The sequence below is a fragment of the Dendrobates tinctorius genome, unplaced genomic scaffold (genome assembly GCF_039654945.1).
Source record: "Dendrobates tinctorius isolate UK_male_01 unplaced genomic scaffold, ASM3965494v1 ptg000086l, whole genome shotgun sequence".
Lineage (NCBI taxonomy): Eukaryota > Metazoa > Chordata > Amphibia > Anura > Dendrobatidae > Dendrobates > Dendrobates tinctorius.
Window position 1 is genome coordinate 9,846,927 of NW_027361754.1, and position 16,290 is coordinate 9,863,216.

A 16,290-nucleotide genomic window follows, 5' to 3' on the forward strand; every position below is an offset into this window, starting at 1 on the left:
CAATGTGACTTGTGAACACTTTGCAACATAAGAACATGTGTACGCCTGAAAAGGCCCAAGCTATGTATTAAGTGTAAAAGTGGAAAGATTACAGAGTCTCTGCTGAAAAGTCAGGCGCCCCAAAGTAGAAGAGAAAAAGAAGACGTCAATGCAATAAAAACACAACTCAGCCTGTCAATCACATGGCAGCTTTCATTTGATACCACTTTGTCAATGACAGAACAGCTGCTGAGCATATTCAACAAGATTAAACCCTACGGAAACTCAATTGCTCAGATACAGTGTGATAAGCAGTCACAGAGTCGGTGCATGGAGCTGCATCACAAAAAGTGACATCTGCATTATATTGGAAGAGTTTGTGAAACGGGCACAGAGAATAACGTTGTCAATGGCGAGTTGGTATTCCTGTGGGCCTAGGTGGAAGAATCATTAATTTACACTCCTTACTATCTACATTGACTTTTTTGTTAGTTGTAGAAACTAATACAAAATCTTCAACACTACATATATAACAAAGGTGTCAGAAATGGCGAGCAAAAGCAGTCCTAATATTGGGGTTGTAAGTCAGAATAATTTTAGCAAAACAAACCCAAGTCCGGCAGAACTGACAATGAACTGAAGGACGAAACTTGGGGAACCACAGAACCCCGTCTGATATGCGGCACAAGCTATGGATAAGACAGTCGTAGGAACCCCACTATAAACTAATTACCAATTTATTATTGATTGTGCAGGCGTAACTTCTGGTCTGGGCAGAGGGACATGCAGAAAAATCTTTGTATCACGATATTTGGACAGACAAGGTCTACTAGAGCGACTGCCACTCTTGGGCCATTTTCCCACTTTCGGAAACAATGGCTCTCTTCATGTATTCCAACCGGTCTTTGCACAAGCATATACGATGGCAATCTGCTCCAATTATTGCATTTTTTACGTACATGTGTCTTTTCCCCCTTTTTCTGATACGTTCTTCTTGCAAATTAGACAACATTTTTTATATTTTTAGTGAAAAAAAACTGGGACTTGTGTTTTTATATGTATCATTTCAGGGAACCAAAACATCAAAAAGCGCACAGTTCAACGACCACTTTAACTGCACAAAGCCGAGAAGTTTTGACGAATTAATATCCACTTTGCTTTAATCATTAAATGAAGATTTTTCACACAAAAAACACAGCATTTACATTATGTGTGAACTTGGCCTCATCGTAGTCCCTGCTATGCCTTCCAGGACAACCCTGCGTAATGCCCACATCCCCTAATAATGGCCACCCCGCATTTAGGGTGCACACAATCACTAACAATCCTACTCTCCCCATGGCTCGGTGACGCTGCACAGACATACTTGCAGTTCGCACATTGCCCGACCACAGGCTTATATTGCTGTTAGTTTAAGATGTTGCCTAACCTGGCTGAATTGAGTAACATTGCAACTCGAAGATGTCACACATTAAAATATAATTATTGTATTATCGGTATCATTTGTGCTTAGGCCTTTACCGGTTTCTCCTTATTTTATTGTTGCTTCTAAACCTTACTTCGAGTCGACAAGATATTTATCAACCTGTGAAACCAGAGCCCGAGCCCCAAGTTACATAAATGCCATTTCTTAGCACCTAATTTTACTAAACTTCATGCAAGCTGATCTGGAGGATAACGTCTTCCCCAGGCCCCTGATCTGCGGATGTAATCTTAGCTGCTCTTGGATGTAACTGGAGCTGGACCCTGAGCCCTGACTATCTTATATAAACGTGGTCTCTTAGCACCTAATCTTAGTAAAAGTCAGCCAGGCTCCTGCGGTGCCTTGTCGACTTGTTGATTACAATTGGGTATAAGAACTTCTCAAAAAAACTGTAAAATCCTTATGCAACTTGGGAGTGTAGACTGCGAGCACACTGGACGTTAAAGAGACACAACCTAAAATTCCAACGTATCTACATTTATTATGCAATTTTATTCCTGCGATCGGCCATTTTATCCTGGGAACTGACTGCCAGAAACCCCCCCCCCCACAGACATACAAACTTGCGCATTACATAATCCACTTCGTTTTTAATGCTGCCCCATAATAATCCGTGGAGTTTAGTGGCCATTAGTACAAAGCGGTAAAGAGCGCCATTATATAAGTTACAAGACTTCTGACCCTTTAGTCTTCACACCATAAGTAAGGCGTTTCCTCTATTTTTCGATCGTGACCGTTTTATATTGGCTTAGTATCTCGGTCTCACGCTTTGTACTATAGTACATTGAAGAACGTCCCACTATTTAATGGCGATAAATCCATTCGCACCTTCAGGATTGTACACAGACTTCAATCCAGATTGTGTGCCAAAATCTGCAATCATTCTTCATGCCAGGCTTGTGAATGGGTCCTATAATTACAGAAAATTTCTACATGGATTTTTTTGTTCACACCATGGAAAAATAATCTATGAAAATAAGTAGCATGTTAGGTTATTCCATGTGGGTTCAGTGAGGCTTTCCAATGGCTTTTCTGCACATCCACAGCAGAAACCATACATTTTATTCTCGGATTTCTGTGGCCTATCCTAAAATAAATATGTGCCCTAAATCTTCAATTACTTCCATTAATACCTTCTGAATACTCAATAGTACCAGTCACCTGTTTCTTGCTGCAGTGAAAACCTATTAATTAAAGCAGAGATGGCACTACCTACATCCCCAGGGGAAGTGCAGCACCCGAATGTCATTCTGTGTGGTCCTCAACCTTGTGGACACAGATATGTCTGTCTGGTGGCTGCAGTTTCTATGTCAGACAGAGGCGGGAGCAGTGATGTGCAAGCTATAATGGTGCACTGTGTGGCCATATGGAGAGAATGGGATTTCTGGGGTCTTTGTTAACACTCCATAAAGTAGAGGAGATGAGGTGGAAAGGGGGATGTTGCCTTCTTCATTGAAGCTTATAAGAGTTGTGATATTCTAGGTTGTTTCTGCAACTCTTATATCCAACCTTGTAGAGAGCTACATACATCTACGATCTACTTTCTCAAATGCCAAGAGAAGTAGAAAGGGACTACCTTTATTCTATAAGGTGAGAGTCAAAGGAAACTGTACCCATAACACATTTATGCCACATAGTTTTGATATGCTATAAAGGTCTCCAATTGTAATATTTTAATTTTTGCAGCCCTTTGGAGTAGTTTACCATAGAAAGGTTGTGTACTACTGATTTAAAGGCTTTTAAAGAAGACAAGATACATGTAAGATCATATTCTTCTCAGCTCAATGGCCAAGATTAATCATGTGACAGGTTCTATAACAGCCTGTAGGAATCAAAAGCACTGTGCAAAAGTTTTAGGCAGATGTGGAAAAAAAAAATGCTGAAACAATAAGAATGTTTTCAAATGCAGAAGTGTTAGTAGTTTATTTGTGTCAATTAACAAAAGTGAATTAACAAAAATGGAAATGTGAATCCCATGGATATTTGGTGACCGTCCTTTACCTCCATCACTTCTTCTCAGTCACTTGTACACAGTTTGAGATTGTTCAAAACGCCTTTGAGAATTGACCCCAAATCTTCTGTGGATGTTGCTTGTGAAAATCCTTCTGTCTCTTCATGTGATCCTGTGAGGATGTGGACTGTCTTTAGCCCATTCCTGCACTAAAGACAACCGCCGTTTGCATAAGTGTAATGTGAAAAGTGTTATGCGTTTTATGGATTTAATGTGTATGTGTACAATCCCTATGTACTGTTTTATGATAATGTGTAGAATAGCTGTGTTAAACACAATGATCATATAACAGTGTTTTATAGATAAAAGGGGGAAAAAAGGTTATTAGCAAGATACTGTAGGGATAAGGAATAGTTAATGTCAGGCACAGGCCCACAGATGGGAGGGCAACAGTGTTAATAAAAGAGGAATCACTTCCGGATTAGAGGAGTCGGTTGTAGATGAAAAGATAAGAAAGTTCACTGTTAAGGTCTAGTTCAGTGGGCTGCTAGGGCCAACACAAACCTATCACTCGGGGCAGTGGATTGCCATATAACCCTTCAGTGTGGATCCGTTGGTTAGGCGCGGGACCTCAAAACTGGCATTGGGGCCATAGGGAACATCATGCCTGTGGGGGAAAATGGACACAGACTCTCTAAAGTGGAAGGTAATAGAATCCAGGTGCACTTGCCATCGGTGGAGAGGAGACCCTAGTGTTAGTGGAGACAAAAGTAAAAAGGATGTCCCATGCAGAACGAGTGCTAGAGCATGAAGATATGTCCGGTACCAGAGGAAAACAGTGTAATCTGTTGTGCCCTATCCAACATGATCCTCTGTAATAATCATGATCTGTTCAGTAGATGTTTGACTTGAAAAGCACTTAAGAGTCCCATGGATTGTGTGAGACGGTTCTGGAAGATGGAAGCCAGGAGTCAGCAGAGGCCTATGGTCGACAAGTGAGGAGGTTGCAAACCACACCTAACACAGCACACTGGGACTAGGGCACAATATTCTGTAGGGTGCAGGAGCAGCAACTCAACCACCTTACAATCTCACTAAGATTTGATGACTTTGAGATCACTGCCCTGGTAGCCCTGATCATCAGTTAATAGACTCCTTGCTCTTTTTTACATTGAAGATCACTTTTAAATTACATTGTATGTTTGAGGTCGTTGTCCTGCTGCAGAATAAACTTGGAACTCATCAAACACCTAATGGTATTACATGATAGATAAGCATCTACCTACATTTCTCAGCATTGAGGACAGCAAGAAATTGGCAACATAAAGAAAAATGTAATCACAGAGGTTGGCCAAGGAAACTTAGTGAAGCAGATGAAAGCCACATCATGCTACGTCACTTTGAAATCAGATGTCCAGCAGTGCTATCAGCTCAGAACTGGTAGAAACCAGTGGGACCAGCTACGGTAGAAACCAGTGGCAAACAAGTGGGACCAGCTACAGTGGGAAAAAGTGGCATTGGGGCTAGCTACACCCATCCATAAGTAGAAGTCTGTCCAGAAGTGGTCTTCATACTGCAAAAAGCCATATATTTGTCATGGAAACAAAGCCAAATTAACTAGAGTGCAAAAAATAAAAATGGCAGTAGGTCTCTAGACTGAGGACACACAACGTGAAATATTTGGCTTCGACATAAGAAGTTTGTTCCCCAGAGGCTGCAGAGTAATACAATAATGAGTGTCTGCAGGAGCAGTGACAAACAGTGGAGGGTCTTCCCACTTTGCGGCAAAGAGGTGTTTGATTGGAAGTGGGATCAAATGAAGAGACAGAAGGATCTACACAAGCCTCATACACAGTACATCTGGGGGCAGTTCTCGAAATTTGGGAACAACCTCCAAGATGAGCTCCTTCATAAATTGTGTACAAGTGACCGAGAAGAACTGATGGAGAAGGGATTGATGGGATTTACATTTCACTTTTGTTTAGTTAATTTTCATCAACAAAATATGAAAAATAAATCATTAAACACTACTACTTTCTTACAGTATTCTTAACTTGCAGCATTTTTTCCAACTTGCCGAATACTTTTGCATAGTACTGTAAGTAGCAATTCTCATCGCACAGTGGTGTATATTTCACAATAAGTACTTCATTTCACACACTACATTAACCACCTATACAACCAAGCATTAGTCCTTAGCCGTCCTCCCGTGTCTGTAGTGACTGCTCTGTCCTCCTTGCTACTCTTTACGCTAAAGCTCTGCTGCTGTGTATAAGCACAAGTCCACCATTCTCCCAGTAGGAGTCAGTGTACAAAAAACGATCACTACAGCAAAAAGAAAAATGATCACAAACTCTAAGCAGCTGAACCATCAAAGGGCAAAGAAAAAAAAAAATATATATATATATCAGGTAATTGTCATTAAAGCTCAAAAGTGTCATACAGTCAAAGAAGCATGAATAAAGATAAGACTAGGGCTGAACATAGAAAGATTTTCCAAGTTCGACCAGGGAGGGGATATGCTAAAATACTAAAACAACCTTTGAATCCCAGCACCCTGACGCACTCCACCTGTGTGACCCTTACAGCGAATTACTGCACTCTACGGTCACACAGTCATCACCAGGCAACTTGAACAAACATTGGTGGGATGCAACGAAAAGATGAAGCTGGAATAGCGGGGAATTTAAACACATTTAACCACCTTGGCCATTTTTTTTTTTATTGTTTTTTGACCTTGGAAACCCCCTTTAAATCTGAATAACCACATTATTCCTTATTGAGAGAGAAAAAAAAAATGTACTTTTTTTTTTTTTTCAATGGATCTTGGATCGTAAACGTGACTTAAAGCAATATTTCCGCTGTAAGGGTGTATGCACACGTTGCGGATTCTGCTGCGGATCCGCAGCAGATTTGGCCCTGCGAATCAGCAGCAGTTTCTGCTGCATTGTACAGTACCATTTTAGTCTATGTAAATAGAAAAACGCAGTGCATACGTTGCAGATTTTTCCACGCGGATTTGCTGCGGTTTCAAATCTGCAGCATGTTAATTCTTTGTGCGGATTCCGCAGCGGTTTGGCACCTGCTCCATGACAGGTGTCAAACTGCAGGCTAAACCGCACTAAATCCACCGATAAACCGCAGGTCTTTTGACCTGCGGATATACCTGTGGATTTAGACAAATCTGTGCGGAAAAATCCGCAGCAGAATCTGCAAAGTGTGCACATACCCTTAGGCTGTGTGCCCACGAAGGGTTTTTTTAAGTGTTTCCGCTGCGTTTTTAAACGCACGATTCTGCCGCGGAAACACTTAAAAAGAGCATTCCATTCAATTATAATTGAAAACGCACATGTTGTGCCAATGGTGTGTTTTTTACCGCTGCGGAATCACTTAGCGGTAAAAAACGCAGCATGTCCACTAATTTTGCGGAATCGCCCGCGATTCTGCATACCAATGGGCAAAAACGCTTTGGAAAACGCATGCTAAAACGCTTGACAAACGCTTAAAAAAGCGCGTCAAAAACCGCATGTGTTTTCCCGGGAGCAGGGTGTGCGATTCTGCTCAGGAATATTCTGCTTCAGAATTGCTACGTGGGCACATAGCCTCAGACAGGCGACACGGTGGCTCAGTGGTTAGCGCTGCAGCGCTGGGGTCCTGGGTTCGAATCCCACCAAGGACAACATCTGCAAGTATGTTCTCCCCGTGTTTGCGTGGGTTTCCTCCCACATTCTAAAGACATACTGATAGGGAATTTCGATTGTGAACCCCATCAGGACAGTGATGATAATGTGTGCAAACTGTAAAGCGCTGCGGAATATGTTAGCGCTATATAAAGATTATTATTATTATTATGATAAAACTGAAAAAATTATAAATTCACAAATGCACAGTCTGGAAAATACTAAATATTTGAGCTAGTGAGGTTATATACCTGAGTATTTAAGGGCTTGTTTATAAAAGTCTATTAAAAAAAAAAAAACAAGCAAGTATTACATGAAATACATGACAGAGGCACGTTGGAGCCAGATGTGAGCGGATGCAGCTCCCGCCACTGTTTAAATATCCCTTCTAGTGCTTTATATTTCTAAAAAAAGGGAACGAGAAAAAAAAAGTGTCATTCTAATTAGATAAATCCTTTAAGCGCGTGGCCTGCAGTTCGTCATGGAAATTAACCTCCCTGAAGATCACACTAACTGAAATAAGAAACTCAGTGTTTTGGCATACTGCAGTGAAATTAGAGACCCAGGACAGCGTTTAATACACACTTTCATAAACTTACCACATTTCATCTTTCTGAAGCCCTGAATGCATGTCCCTTCTGAGACTCCCCAATCCAGTGCTACTGACAGAAGCCCCCAACTATGAAGTGGTGGGGGGAGGACACTATCCACCTTGAACCAGCTGCTTTAGAGGATCATGGATGGGAGAATATTTTTTTTTTTTTTGAGTAAAAGCATCTGCTTGGCCAATCTATGAAATGGCTCTCTCATGAATATTGCTATGAAATTAGTGCTGTGTGACGCACTTCCCTGAAGAGGGGTCTACAAGATTCCCGTCCACTTGTGATAATTTCATTAGAGAAACTTGCCGCTACATTAAATGCACAATGTAAATGTCTAGAAGACCGCTTCCCTCACAAAATCACCCAAAATATTGGTGTGCAACATATCATCGGTACATAGGTCAAGTGTTAACATCAAGACCAAGCAATGTTTTATTTTTTTGTATTCTGGTGTCCAACAGTCCAAAATTAAATACAGATAATAGAGATGAAGTCATCTACACTGTCAGCAGAGAAGGAAGACATTGCACCAACATAACCCCAAAAATGGTCCATCATGAGTTAGGAGCCACCTTGACCCTTTAGATAGAAGCAACACCTCCATGACTCCTGTCAGGTCATTAGAATATAGCACACACATTTCAACTACTTTTTCTAAATGATGGAGAAAGGGATCATATCAATCTGTTACTCACCCAAGTAACAGATCGGGTAGATAGGGTCTCCTAAGATGTTGGACATCTATATTAGTCACTAGTGCGACCACACTTAGAATACAGTGTACAGTTCTGGTCTCCGGTGTATAAGAAAGACATAGCTGAACTGGAGCAGGTGCAGAGAAGAGCGACCAAGGTTATTAGGGAACTGGGGGGTCTGCAATACCAAGACAGGTTATTACACTTGGGGTTATTTAGTTTGGAGAATCGAAGGCTTAGGGGTGATCTTATTACTTTGTATAAATATATGTGGGGACAATACAAAGACCTTTCTAATGATCTTTTTACTCTTAGACCTGTGATGGGGACAAGGGGGCATCCTCTACGTCTGGAGGAAAGAAGGTTTAAGCATACTCACAGACGCGGATTCTTTACTGTAAGAGCAGTGAGACTATGGAACTCTCTGCCATAAGATGTTGTAATGAGTGATTCACTACTAAAATTTAAGAAGGGACTGGATGCCTTTCTTGAAAAGTATAATATTACAGCGTATATACTCTAGTTTCCTTAATATTACGTTGATCCAGGGAGCTAGTCTGATTGCCGTATGTGGAGTCGGGAAGGAATTTTTTTCCTCAATGTGAAGCTTACTTTTTGCCACATGGGTTTTTTTTTGCCTTCCTCTGGATCAACATGTTAGGGCAAGTTAGGATAGGATATGGGTTGAACTAGATGGACTTAAAAGTCTTCCTTCAACCTTAATAGCTATGTAACTATGTTTCTTGTCAGTTGGTGTTTTTGATCGTAAGACAAGCACCACCACATTGAAATCACAAAAAAAATCCCAAAGAGATTCTTTAGACTCAAATTTAAAAACGGATGAGCAATAAGTTTCATGGATCTTTCTTACAGTTTGTATATATTTAGAAAACTCTTCAACTTCAATATATCACACTGGGGGATTATTCAGCATTTAGTTCATCATCAATGATCTACCATGTTCCAGTAATGTTAGGCTCAGAACATAGGGAAAATGCTTTCTATTGACCGCTCAAAATTCCATTGATCTTCGACGAAAATGGCTGGTATACATAATATATGGAATAATTGAGAATCAGGTCTTGATAAGAGGGTGGTCTCCTCAAATAGGTGATTCATTTGAAGTGGTTTAAAAGTACATTTATTCCTCTATAACCAGAAGCAGTTAAGGGCACTTAAGTGCAATCTTGTAGCTTTGTTGTATTGGCATCGGTGGCCTTTAGTACACGTTACCCCCAGTCTTTACTAAAGCAATGCCAAAAGTGGGTAAGTCACCACCTAGGACAAGGAAGAAAAAAGTTTGCCAATACAACCTAAATATACCAAACAGTATATTTACTATTGATAGTCTTCAACCTATGGTAGATTTCATGAAACAGAATAAATTTCTTAAAATGATCACCTAATATCTATAACGTTAGGAAGGAATTTTCCCTCCAATGTGACAAAAATGGCAATATTCTCGTAGGGATTGTTTCATATTCTACTGGATCAACACAGACAGGAGGAAACCTGGAAGAGGTCCGACCAGTTCACCTTACATAAGAAACTTGGCCGTATCTTATCTACCAGGACAATGTATGCACTTCTTTAGCAGCTGGTCCCATTGGGCACATCTGCAGGTCAGCTTCCGCCAGTTTTTGGCATCCCTAAAGTATTTTGAAGCATTCTATTTTGGGAATCCTGAGTAAATCTATGACTGGTCCAAGCGTGTGATTTACCTGCGGAGACAAGTCCTAGGAGACCACAGACCATTGCATAATGGAAAAAAAACCAAAACAAAAACTTGGTGTAGACAAACTGTTCATAGACACATTAAACGCTGGCACAAGGGGCCCCTCTTATTTTATAAAAGAAATGGAAGCTGAAAGGGCTGTAAAGCAGGCTTAAAGAAAATGAAGATTATTAGTTGAAAGGAAAACTCCTTGAAGGGATCTGATCTAAAAGGACATTTGGGGGAACCAGGATTTGGAACTGAGCTGCGAAAAGAGGCAGCATGCGAGCAGCACGGTGAGAGAACAAACGTGAGCAGGAATTACGCTGTACAGGAATATGTTTGGGGACCGGGACATGAACCAGGAATTACTGACAGGACACAGGGGGACCCTCTGATATAAAGAATGACAGACGTCGGACAGGATATAGAAGAAAGACGGACTCCTAGCCCCATCCACAATATGATCCTGTATCGTGCAAGTGCAGCAGCGCATCACTCAGGTCTACAGTCTCCTTCCCGTGACCAGAGAGGATAAAGGGTTTCGACAAGAGAATAGCGTAACCATCTCATTTTTCTAATCAAACTGTTAAGTGCTTTCTCCTTCCTCAAAGAAATCTTCCACCCCTTTGATCGACATTAATATATTTCCCTAAAGCAACTTTCACTCGTGCTTCTTTTGTGGTACTTCTTGTTCACCAAAACACTTTTTTTTTGTTATTTTTTTTTTTTTTAGGGCCACTGTTATTTTCTCTCCTCTGCCTTCTTTCCCATTTGTCCTTAAGACTCCTCTCACCTTGAGGAGTGTTAGGATTACCCGGCATTTATACTCAATGCTCCTCTTTATTCCTTAAGACTTATTAAGAATGATAATGAGCTCCAAAGGACCGTCACGTCGCGCTCCTTCCCTCTCTCTCTGTCGCTCTCTTCTCTACGTGCCTATTCTGTCAAAGGCACACAGGACAAATCAGACCAAAAAAAAAAAAAAAATCTGACAATATGGATCAAGGACACTTGAGGATTTATATTCTATAATTCCACCCTTTCTTTTGTTTTTATTATTCCTCTTCAAATTTCTCATCCCCCTCCCGGACTTTGACCGGGGACGCGAGGAGGCAGCCTGCCTAGAAAACCTCGTTAATGGGAAGCCCTTAAACGGCTGATTAATTTTAGCAAAATTTACGATGTTCTCTCTCTCTCTTATTCTTGCTTTCATTTAAGCTGCAGTATTCTGTCAAAGAGGGTTAATCTGGCGGCTAGGTTGTCTTACCTAGCACACCGCAGGACTACTTCTATGAAAGTGAAAAATGTGCATGATATTAGGGGTATAAAAGAACATTTTATGAAAGTAAACTTCATCTTCTACATAGAAGAGTCAAATGCATAAAATAGAAAGATATGAAATTTAGACAGAGAACAAACAAACAATAAAGGCCTAGACTATTCTGAATAAACAGCATAAAAAAATACCCAAATACTGCAAAAATTCCTAAGTGAGCACGCCATAATAAACGCCTTTACTGAACCCGACCTTATCGACTTCCAAGTTTCACTCAATGCATATTAACGTGTGTGTTAACCGACGGCTTCTATCGAACAGGATGGACAAGTGTCAATGTTAAATGTCCAGGTTCTGTCGACATGGATATAAATAAGACAGCAATGCTGCTCACATTGCCGGACGGCCGACTAGCATGGGGCACCGTACGGAAGATATCGAGCAGTAAAAGGCTCATACACAAGCAATGCAGAATACCGCACTTGACCATTTCAACCAGATGACAGCAAGTCCACTTTTTAATTGCCGCTTGTGGTCAATTATATTGAATGAGGGTGTAAACATGAGTGACAGATGAGACTGCCAGGAACAAGTGCATTCTTCTAAAGCAACTCGGGCCATAGTATGTTTCATACAGTGACCACAACATTCCTCATTGAAGGAGACCAACAGATAAACCATGGGTGATGGGTGGGGGCACTACATTGGATGGCACATTTCTTGGAAGAAGAGCGCGGCTTCTAAATAAAAGGAATACAAACACAAATTTCTAATCCCACTAAACCGTCCATATGGATAGCTGGGTTAGCTAGATAACAGATTAAGGGTTTTAATAAGGAAGCGGCTGCTAGCGCAGTCATTTCACATACAGGGCACTTGAAATCACCGAGACGAACCTTAAAAAAAGTTTTGGTGGCTAATTCCCCAAGGTCCTTTGGCGATCACCTCGGGTTTGCATAGGAGTGGCTGCATTAGCGTTATGTCGGATGATTTACACCCACTACGGACTGTACTCTCGCCCCCCTGGCTTGTAAACATTTCAATTAAGAGCTGCTAAAATGAAGACGGCTAGTGAAAAGAAGAAGAAGAAGAAGCCTCGATGTTCTAAGTTCCATGGGGAGGATTTCACTGTAAATTCCTTCAGGATGCTGCCGCCTCAATTCTGTTCTACAACCGAACACTTCTACTTACAGGGATTTCCTGCACCACAAGCCAGATTGCTAACAGTGTAAGGATGACAACCTCGTCTGTCTGAACGCTGACACTACAGCCTTTAAAAGAAAAGAGAATAAAATAAGACGTTGACTTTGCCACTAAAGGATTGTCATGTTATAACTAATTTTCTTGTGTCACTGTGTTCTAAAAAAAAAAGAAACATAAAGGGGGGAGATATGACTTTCCCTGAATGATCTGTTTAACCTAAGCCAGAGAGGAAAAAAAAAAAAAAAGAAGTCATTAATTACTTATGTGAGCTATTCCTTCACAAAGACAATAAACCTGCCTGGTCGCCATGGATATGACATATTTGCTCTGAAAACAACACAATAATTAGCAAAGGGGAGAGATCCGAGGAGAATATGCAAACTCCTGAGTTTAAAGCTGTACAGCCTTTTTGTTGTGTGGTTTTTTTCTCCTAACTTGTCATTTCTACGTCGGAACCAAATGACAAACAAATACAAACAAAATGCATCATTAAAAGGGGAAAAAAAAAAGAAAAGAAAAACACGCGGCAATAACTACATAGTAACAAAGTGCACGTAAAGCAGAGAAATGAAGAAAGAATAGCAAGAGACCTTCCAGGGGGAGAAGGGCTGGGAGGGAATATGGTTCTGTCCCTGGTTATGGCTAAGGCCACATCTAATCACGGTGATTTATAGTTTATCGAAAGAGGAAAAAAAAATATAGAATCTGCAGCACCTAATGAAGCGAACCATAAGACGCACACCCCTTATTGTAATAAACTTAGTTTTCAGTCATCTTGCACTTGAACACTCACACACCACAGGCACACATGTACACAAACACACACAGTACATACACAAGGTAGACACACGTACACATAGTTACTCATGCATACACTCTACAGCACAACGAACATCCAGATGTGTGTATATAAATATAATATATATCTCTATATACACACAAAAATATACCAACACTACAGAGACACTCACATGCTTGTATACACACACACAGACACACAATACACACACTGAAATATACATGTATACACAAACACACATTTTTCTGAAATACACCACATAGACACAATGCCACACTCTTAAGCCCACCGTGTAGAAACACAACTGTCAAACAAGAAAATGGAAACAGCATATAAATATAGATACCGGTGTACATGAAAACTCTAAAAGGAACGCAAAAATATACACACACACACACTCACCCAAATACTCACAAAGTACACCCCCCATCCATAAATGAGGATGTGCCCACAATCCACTCGTCTTCAGCCAGTCATCTTCTGGTTACACGAGTCTCATCAAGTTCATCGTTGTGTTTGTTGATTCCCTATAAACCAGGATAATACGGGAATAAAACAACCAGATCTGAGCGTTCACAGCTCGGACCAGGGGCAGCTTTGAAGTTGTTTATACATCACAAGGATTAAGTATAAAACAACATTATAGCCGAGGAGCTTTGTTTTTATTGCTAAAAATTCCTCATTTAGGTCAAAACGAGCAGATCGTGGAAACCTCATTCATAAGAAGAAAAAAAAAAAATTATTGTTTTTAAAGTTCAACTTCTTTTAACACAATAGTTCTTCGCCAAAGTCTTTGATCTTGAAAGGTTTTTGAGATTTTCGGCTGGGGGAGAGAAAAATGATCTATTTTAAATAATGATGCAACTTGAGGATCAAAGCCATGACTTTGTGTCAGCCATAATAAGCTCGGCTTGGCACAGAGCGGAGAGTGTAACCTCCCTCCTATAAAACAAAATATATTGTGGACTCGAACCACCTTGGGAAAAAAAAAAAACTTCACAGCTACCGTCTGCAAACGTCAAACTGGCCCTTTAAAATGCCCCGGTGTTACACAGAGTGTGATTTCTGAGAGAGATCCGTTGACATCTCTATGGAAACCAGCAACAGATTATCATCAACAGAATAAATAACTAGTCTAATAAATTAAACAGGAGACGGCACAAGATCGCAGAAACTTGATTACTCCAGGTTCAGCAATATTCCCCATAACGTGGCTTCTTCAGCTGACACCGGAGCGGCGGCGGTAACGCGTCCCCATAGGAGCAGCATTAAATATTAGAATAACAGCAGGGACTGTAATGTGACCACAATGCGGAGTCTAAATCCTGATATTAGGATGGAGATAGATACATAGATAGATATTAAACTTTACTAAAGTGTCAGTAAAGTATCAGGGAACTTCCCAAAATGCAGTTGGTAACAGAAAATTAAGGACTTGCCCCTTCTTAGCCCTGCTTTGGTGTCAGCCAACCTTTGTGATGATCTCTGGTGGGGGGCAGGGGGGTCACACACTCTATACAGAGGGATCAAACCTCCGGCATAATTTGGGGAACTTCCTGGGAGCAGGCGTTGGTACTTACCGGGGCGCCAGTCGCTGATGTCCTCTCAGGGGCAGCCGGTCACTTGGGGTGAACTTTCCTCCGGTCATCAGATGTCACTGCACTTCACACAACTTCCAGCCTTTTTTCCCCACAGAAACATAAAAAAGGAAAAGAAACAGAGGAATCCACCAGGTTCCAAAATTTTCTTTTTGATAAGTCAACTCCCCAAAGTCTGTCCGTGCAGTGAGTGACAGATCGGGCACCTGTTCCCTGTCCCGGGCTCAAAAATAGGAGTGTGACATTGACCAAAAACGCACGGTTCCACTCCCCCCTGCACACACGGCGGCACTGTACACGGCCGTACACACACCCCCTGGGCGAGCCGCTGCCTCCACCTCCTGCCCAGCCTGCGCGATCATCACTGGCAGAGCAACCCCTCCTGTCACCGGCCACCGAGCCCCGGCCGGCCCACGTGCACGGGAGAAGTCGTGCTGCTGCAGAACCGCTTGCGAGGTGCCGCTGACAATCACTTCTGCGCCCCGGAGTGATTGACAGCAGCGCCTCCTGGGTGAGTGTCGGCCAGCTGGCAGCTCTCGGTGCCCTCTGTGTACCCGGGGAACTTTGCACACTTTCTAGAGTGCAGTCGGGCATGGCACCTGGGCACCAGTCTGCCAGCAGCTGTCACGCCGGGCTGCACCCCTCACCACTGCTCCAGCCATCACCCCTAACCACACTTGTGCCCGGCCCCATGCTCCTGTGCCCTGGCAGAGTCTCCCGGGCACGGCGTGCTGGCAGGGCAGCCCCGGAGCGCCGGGAACTCTCTTACCTGCACTTGTGCGGCTTTGGGTGACTTTCCAAGTAAAGGAAAATGTGTGTTTCGGACGTCGGCTCCGCGCATGCGCCATCTAACTTGCCTGATCCTGGGGTTTTATTATTGAATTTTCCTATTTCTAACCAGGCGGCCGGGGGCGGAGCACGAAACCCGGAGCGGAGCCAGGAAGATGGGGACTGGGAATGGCCGCAAAACCCGGAGCTGCTGCCTGTGACCTCTAGTGGCGGCAGCATGGCTGTACCTGCGGGGACTACAGCTCTCAGCAGGCACCCACACCACGTGCTATGGGGTAGTGCTCCAGCTGTGTGCACACAGCATCCACCTGCTACACTGTACCGAAGCCATGGGCTCAGCTCTGCCCTCCCCTCACCCTGCTACACTGTACCGAAGCCATGGGCTCAGCTCTGCCCTCCCCTCACCCTGCTACACTGTACTGAAGCCATGGGCTCAGCTCTGCCCTCACCTCACCCTGCTACACTGTACCGAAGCCATGGGCTCAGCTCTGCCCTCCCCTCACCCTGCTACACTGTAC

The 16,290-nt window shown here is 42.4% G+C and overlaps 1 protein-coding gene across 4 annotated transcripts in view; it reads right to left on the minus strand.

Moving 5' to 3' along the window:
* Positions 1-15,908, minus strand: part of CASZ1 (castor zinc finger 1) — a 292,892-nt gene extending 276,984 nt beyond the window's left edge. Inside the window, exons 1-2 of one of the 4 annotated variants that reach the window (XM_073585027.1) lie at positions 15,753-15,908; positions 14,966-15,065 (exon numbers count right to left, since the gene is read on the minus strand). The gene's annotated coding sequence lies outside the window, so the exon portion shown is untranslated. Of the gene's footprint in view, positions 1-14,965; positions 15,521-15,752 lie in introns of those variants that run through there. The other 3 variants (XM_073585026.1, XM_073585030.1, XM_073585029.1) reach the window with 3 other exon arrangements.
* Positions 15,909-16,290: the final 382 nt, after the last annotated feature.